Source organism: Nuphar pumila, chromosome 3 (assembly GCF_984573655.1).
Source record: "Nuphar pumila chromosome 3, dmNupPumi1.hap1.1, whole genome shotgun sequence".
In the NCBI taxonomy this organism is placed as follows: Eukaryota; Viridiplantae; Streptophyta; class Magnoliopsida; order Nymphaeales; family Nymphaeaceae; genus Nuphar; species Nuphar pumila.
The window spans coordinates 129,143,180-129,151,035 of NC_143251.1; positions in this window are offsets into that span (position 1 = coordinate 129,143,180).

A 7,856-nucleotide genomic window follows, 5' to 3' on the forward strand; every position below is an offset into this window, starting at 1 on the left:
GCCGGGCGGGGGACAAGATCTCCACCCCGGCCCCGCCTCAAGATTAGAACCTCCATCCCTGCCTCCATCACTGCACGGGGATGGATTTTAACCTCCACCCCCGCCTTCATCCCCGTTTCATGTCCTCCATCCCCGGTTCAAATGAGGATGAGGCGGGGCGGGGTGGGGATGAGGCAGGGATCGTGGCGGGGATGGGGCAGGGCGGGGAAAAGTGTATGTCCATCCCCAAACGGGGATGGATTTTAACCTTCGTCCCTGCCTCTATCTCTGTTTCATACCCTTCATCCCCTGTCCAAACGGGGCGAGGGGAGGGGGGGCGCTTTCCCCCGGTCCACTGCCATCCCTGCGAGGAACCCTCACAGAAGCAAAGGAAAACCCGAGGTGGGAACCCCACGACTACCCTGCCTTACCTGGCCCACCCCGTTGGCTACGCGGGCGACCCCCCGCCTGTCAAACCCATTATATTAACTGGAACTGGGTTGGATCATGCTTGGCAGACGCTGGATCTGATTCCTGAGGGGTAGATTCGAATTCTATATTTGGATTCATCTCATATCTCACAATGAAGTTCTAGGTTAATTGATATAACAGAAGCCTCTGTAATACTACTAAATCCGCTAAAAACAAGTGTCTGATTTTCAAGTGAAAGAACTAAAACGGGTAGGGTTAGACCCGTTTATAATCCAAATACGATCACACTGCTTTATTAGCTTCCTTCCTAAATCTGAATAGACCCAACAAATTTGCTGCAAATTGGACCCATATTCAGGTATAAAATATCCATAATCGAGAAACTGTATCGGGCCCATTTCGGATCATGGTTATAAATCCTACCCGTTCCCATCTGCACCATCAAACAACGGCAAAAAAAGACACCAATCATATTAGCAAAGACAATGAATCACCAAGGCATATTCCCCCACATATTCACTGATAGACAGTGGATATCCGGTGTCATATCACCTACCAAATTTTCACAAGCGAGAAAGACATAATTAGCCTTTGACTATTTAATGACGAAACTGCCCTTCATCAAAGCCAAATGTCAAATGCATTATGATACCATGCAAAATATAATATGTGCTGAATGGTGACCGTATGCTTAAATGTTTATTCAAATTAAATGAACCAGCTGCATAAAATTGAATATCATCAATTGAGTGTTAAGCTTAGGGATGGCAGTGGGGCGGGGCGGGGGAGAAGGTCTCCACCCCCGCCCCGCCTCAAGATTTTATCCTCCACCCCCGCCCCGCCTCCCTGGAGGGGATGGATTTTATCCTCCACCCCCGCCTTCATCCCCGTTTCATGTCCTCCATCCCCGGTTCAAACGGGGATGAGGCAGGGCGGGGCGGGGATATTGCGGGGAAAAGTGGTTGGGGCGGGGATCGTGGCAGGGACAGGGCGGGGCAGGGAAAAGTGCACGTCCATCCCCGCCTCCACCCCCGGACGGGGATGGATTTTAACCTTCGTCCCCGCCTCCATCCCCGTTTCATACCCTTCATCCCCGGTCCAAACGGGGCGAGGCGGGGCGGAGCCCCGCTTTCCCCCGGTCCACTGCCATCCCTAGTTAAGCTAGATGCATTTAAACCAATAATATTTATAAACTATTTTCTTTGCATTATATATATATATATATATATATATATATATATATATATATATATATATATATATGGGACAAACATTTGATACTAAAAAAAGGTACGAACTTTTGAGTAAAAACCATACTTGTTTCACATTTTGCAAGTTCGAATCCCAATGGTATCATTGTATAACTGGTAGGGGCCTGCCTAACCCCAGCTTGCCTTTCAAAAAAAAAAGGTACTTGGAGTGCTTGTCATTTTAAAAAACATCAGGGTGGAACATGGGTATTTTTAAGGGTGCAAACTGGTCAGATCTGGTTCGGACCCAGGTCACTCTAAACCCAACTTTGTTTTGAGGTATTTGTTTCGGTTCGGGACCTGGGTCTTTTCAGGTTCACTATAAGAAAAACCATACCCAGGTCTTATAAGGATTACTTGGAGAAGACCCGGTCCATACGCGGTAAAATAATATTTTTATTTTTTTTAATGAAAAACTATAGATCTTAATCACAACTTGGGTCTGGTATTAAATTTCACAAACCATACCATACCCAACTCCATATACTAATCAGACGTTTTATCCGACCCGGATTGTAATCAGATCTCTTTTTTTATCACCAAACCCTGACCCTATAGGATTTGGTACACGACCCATTGACACCCCTAGTTATTCTTCAAAGTCAATGTCCAAAATATGCTCATTTAGAAATATTGGGTGTCAATGTCTTTTGCATAAAAGTTTGTTGAGAAATGGTAAATTCAACGATTTTTTTTGTATTGAATCATAAAATTAGTCAGCACCTATTTATCACGATTTGGTCCATGTTGAAACTCTCTCTCTCTCTCTCTCTCTCTCTCTCGGACGGGAGTGATGAGGAAGAACATGTTTTCTCGGTTTCCAATCTTCTCTCCCCAAAAAAATGGAGTCTTGGTCGATAAAGGAATACAGAAAGCATCTGTCTGGGTAAGTCAATCAAAAGTCCTTTCAAGAATTCAATTCATTCGAGCTCTTGTGAGAGAGGTTGGAATTTTTCCATTAGTGAAAGAGTGTGCCTTTGCTTTGAATGTGTTGTTAGACTGCACATCTAACTCTCTTCCTGCCCCGTTCTTCTTATAAACTCTCTGTGACACTAATGATGGAAAATGAAAATTTCATGAAATTTCTGTTGGAAATTTTGATATTGGTTTCATTGAGAAACGATTGGATATGCTAACTTGTAGTTGTAGCCATTGATTTTTTATTCATGTTGGTCTGTGGGTATTGTTGTAATCAAGGATTTATGTATATTAGAAGGTCTTTAGTGGTTGCAGAATCATTCTGTATTATGATGGTAATGCTTGAATCAACTCTACTTTATGGTGGTATGGTTGAAATTCAGTAAATTTGAGATGCTATTCATCTTTGTTATTTTTTTTAACAAAATTTAAGATGCTATTGATCGTTTATTAGAATGGCTTTGGATGAGTGAACTATGTATCTAGGTTTTGTTTCTTTTTTTGCTTCTTATGATTGTTGAAAAAACAGAAGTTGATATAGGTTGCAGTTTTTGTTATAAAATCATGCTGGTTTGTGGGTATTGTTGTAATCAAGGATTTATGTCGATTAGAAGGTCTTTAGTGGTTGCAGAATCATTCTGTATTATAATGGTATTGCTTGAATCCACTCTACTTTATGGTGGCATGGTTGAAATTCAGTAAATTTGAGATACTATTTATCTTTGTTTTTTTTAACAAAATTTAAGATGCTATTGATCGTTTATTAGAATGGCTTTGGATGGATGAGTGAACTATGTACCTAAGATTTGTTTCTTTTTCTTCTTCTTATGATTGTTGAAAAAACAGAAGTTGATTAGGTAGCAATTTTCGTTATAAAAATTGCCACTTCTTTTGTTGGAGGGGCCGGTTGGTGGTAGTGGATCAGGGCAAGCTTCCCCACACAAAACTTCATCGTGAATTGTTTTTCTTTGTCACTATGTACGTTTTGTGCCACCTAAAATAATGGCATCCCCGACTCTGATTAATGATCTATGTCACAGGGACACGCCATTTTGGCTGTGTCCCCAGTTACACTCTTGGACACAAAGACACATACACGTACAGCCTTATTTTAATATTTTAAATAATATTTATTATATTGTAATTTTCTTTTAATAAAAACAAAATTTAATGTTGAATTATTCAAAATCAAATTTTTATTAAAAATAAAACATTTCGTGTCCTAGTGTCCCTTTTGACCTTTAGAGTCGAATCCGAATCTTGCATCCTCGAGTACACCAATCATTGTGACAGTCAATTATGTGTTGCTTTACTTCCACAAAACTCCGAACAAGCATCCTTGTCCACTCTACCTCTAGGTTGCATGCTAATTATTTGTGTATGCTGATAAAAAATATTATTTTATCAGGTATGGTCTGAGTCCGGTTCATGTAGTTGTTATTGGTTTCGAGTATATTTCTTTTATATATAGGATACCCAATTAGACCCAAGTCCGGACCCGATACCATACCCGAAAACCTGGTCCAAGTCTGGTTTCACTTGGGTCCGAACCAAACCCGACCTGTTGACACCCCTACTTACAATCTAGTTGGAATTTCACAATGCACACATAATGAACAACAATACCCTTGTAACACAAAGTTATTTTCAACACACCCCCTCAAAATGTCAAATGTTGCAAGGGCTCCTACTAAACTACTAAACGATTATGGCTAAAATTGGCAGCAATAGGTGTGGCCATTGGCTTACGTTAAAACATTCCAAACTTGTTAAGAAGATACAACACCATATTTATTTTGTACTAATGCCATGTATGCTGGAGTTAGATTAACCTTCCCTCCAAGAAAATATCTGAGTTGCCCCAAATCCTTCACATGAAACCGTGAATTGAGCATAACCTTAAATTGTGTGATTATAGATTTGTCACTTTCTATTATCACTATAACATCAACATAAACTAAAATTATGGTAATGTCTTTACCATCACATTGAATGAACAAAAAATAATCACATTGACTCCGAATTAAACCAAGTGAGCATAGGTCTTTATTGAACGTTTCAAACCAAGTTTGGGAGGTGTAACTCTATACAAAAATGCATTTTTGACATTCATTTTGACCTAATTCCCAATTATGTAACAATGTAAAGGGAGAGAACACCCTGATCGTCCACATTCTCATGGCTGAGTTAAACGTCTCATCAAAATCCAACCCATGCTTTTGGTGGACACTACTTCCCAGTTCCCAAGTATATATCACCTTCATGCATGGTCGAGATTTCTTCCCTCATTGCTTCAATCCCGTGCTTACTTTGAGAAGCTTCATAATAAGACTTAAGCTCCCTTTCAATAAAAATATTCGAAACTCGGTTCAAAATGTCTCATAATCCACTCGTCGAGAAGGAGGGTGACAAACACGAGTTGATCAGTTATTGACTAGATGGGCTGGAAACTATCAGTTGTTTGTTCATTCATAATAGGCGCATCTATTGTCTTTCAAGATATGGATTGTTGGCTGGCTGCTGAACATTACTTGAGTAATTAATTTGAGCAGGAAGAACTGAAGGCTGCACCTGTTCACGTTGAGTTTTTGAATCTGGCCAGTTGCTGGTTTGTTTCCTTCTATCATATCTACGACGATAAAACTGAAATCTCATTCTTTATTCTCTATTTTGAATATCAGCAGATTAAAAATCAAAATTCTGCTCATTAGAACCTTGAGACTGATTTGTAGTTGCATCCATATTACTCCTTGCATTTTGAGCACACGAGAGATATAATGCCACTTTCCTCTAAATCAAAATCTTTTGAGTCACGTTACCCAAGGTGCTCATCATCATAGCCAATGAATTGACACATGGATAAAACACTTACTGCCAAATGAACGCATATTGTAGAGCAGAAAATAGAGCGACCTTCCCTCCAATTTATAAAGGGGCATACAGTCTCCACCCCCGCCTCAAGATTAGAACCTCCATCCCCGCCTCCATCCTCGGCGGGGATGGATTTTTACCTCCACCCCCACCTTCATCCCCGTTTCATGTCCTCCGTCCCCGGTTCAAACGGGGATGAGGCGGGGCGGGGCAGGGATGAGGTGGGGAAAAGTGGCAGGGACGGGGCGGGGAAAAGGGTACGTCCATCCCCGTCTCCATCCCGGAACGGGGATGGATTTTAACCTTCATCCCCGCCTCCATCCCGGTTTCATACCCTTCATCCCCGGTCCAAACGGGGCGAGGTGGGGCGGAGCCCCGCTTTCCCCAGGTCCACTGCCATCCCTAATTGTCTCTTCCCTTGTATTTGAAAGAGACAACTCATGGGTTGAGAACAATTTTAAAACTGTTTCTCTCTTGCAGCACTCTTTCTCAACCCTTCTCTCATTTTTGGAAGAGAAACCATCAATTAACTACTCAGGCTGCCTAGCATGTGATTACCAACACTAGGTTGAGAACAATTTTTAAATTTGTTTCTCCTGTAAACAATCTTACTACACCCTTTCTCAACTCTGACGCGTACTAATGAAATAAAAGCAATTGGGTAAGCAGATTTTCGTTTCCTATCTGACATCTCCACGAATTAACATATTAAGGTAGATTGCCATATGTTTTCCCGTTTAATAATCTCTAGACTTGTTCAAATAACTGCTGTCCTTAACAAAATCCTCTCAGCAGAAGCATTTTATACCAGTTATAGCTATAGCAGAGAGAACGTCTTTCTGCCAAGTCGTTGCATCCTTTTCTATCTTCAGATTAAAGAAAAAGGCTGGTCTTTTGTTGCTATGGTAAAGCATTTCTAGTTTATAGGAGGATAGTTTCCTTCCTCATTATCTTTCAATGTATGATGTACTGTTTTGCAGCTGAGGATACTTCAGCTCCCATGTAATAGAGTAGTTGTCAAGGGCACTCCGTTATACTGATTCTTGATTCAGAAACTTGCACTGAAATTTATACCCTCTTTAGTCACTGAATTGAATTAAGGCATGTATAGTTGATTGATTAGGGACACTTTTTCTGCTTCTGATATGGCTGGTTACAGAACCAATATTGTATGCTGAAGTGATCCAAAGAAAAGTTTGAAGAGTGCACCATGTGTTTGGAATTTGAACATCTTTTTCTTATTTATGATGCAGTGGGTCAATTAATTGTTGTGAACTATTAGACATTTAAATTTTTACATGCAAGTGGAAGTGGATGTACCCACCTAGTTTAAGTTTTAATTTTAGAATATGCTTGCTGCTCCCCACCCTTGTAAATAAACCATAAAAGGGAAAAGAAAAAGAAAAAGAAAAAGCTCCATTTGGTGGCCAATGGCTATAGTGAAACTGTTTTATCATGTTCATGGTTTTCTTGACTTGCTAAGATATTGTTCGGCTATATATGGAGTCCCAAATTGTTCAGGCTGTATATTTTGGACTTGGAGATTATTATATATCAAACTGAAACTACATTTGATCTTATCAAAGAGGTCATGAGATTATTTCTTTCCTCCCAACTAATACGTTATGCTCACAAATTATTCTCTAAATATGTATTATACCTAAACAACTTGTAAGCTACTTTGATGACTACAAACTGTAATTCGACAGTAGTACAAAGATGCAAGTTTACTAATTTTCTGTAGGATATGCGGACACTGTTGGGTTTAGCATATGGGTGCGCAGAGTAAGAAATGAGAATAGAGAAAAGAAGATGGAGATTGGAAAATCCGTGAGAAACAACCTGTTTCAAGGGGGATTTGTATCCTTACTGTACACAGGACAAGGGGATATATATATATATATATATTTTGAAAGGCAAACTCGAGTTAGGCAGAACCCTACCAGACAACTCTTAAGCTCCATGTAGCAGAGGGATTCAAACCTAGGCCTTCAGCTTGACACAGGATCCTGCTTACCACATGGGATACCACCTTGGTGGTAGGACAAGGGGATATATACTCTTTCTTTGAGTAGCCGGTTTTTTTCCGTATTTATTTCTCATAAATATATTTTTAATATACACTATTTGGGTTTCTCCTAAGTTAGGAACCGACCGAATATTGTGGCTCTTGGGATTTTGGTCCTGAGACCTATGACCGTACTGAATTGAAATTTACAACAACAACTACTACTACGCCTTCATGCCAAAACAATTGGGGTTAGTGATATGAACCAAACAAGAAAATCATTTTGGGTCTTCCACATGAATCTTTCTCCTCCAATCATTTCTATCAAATGACATGTCCTCAGTGAGGTTCAAAGCATTCGTATCCTTTCCTATCATCTTCATCCAAGTTTTCTTAAG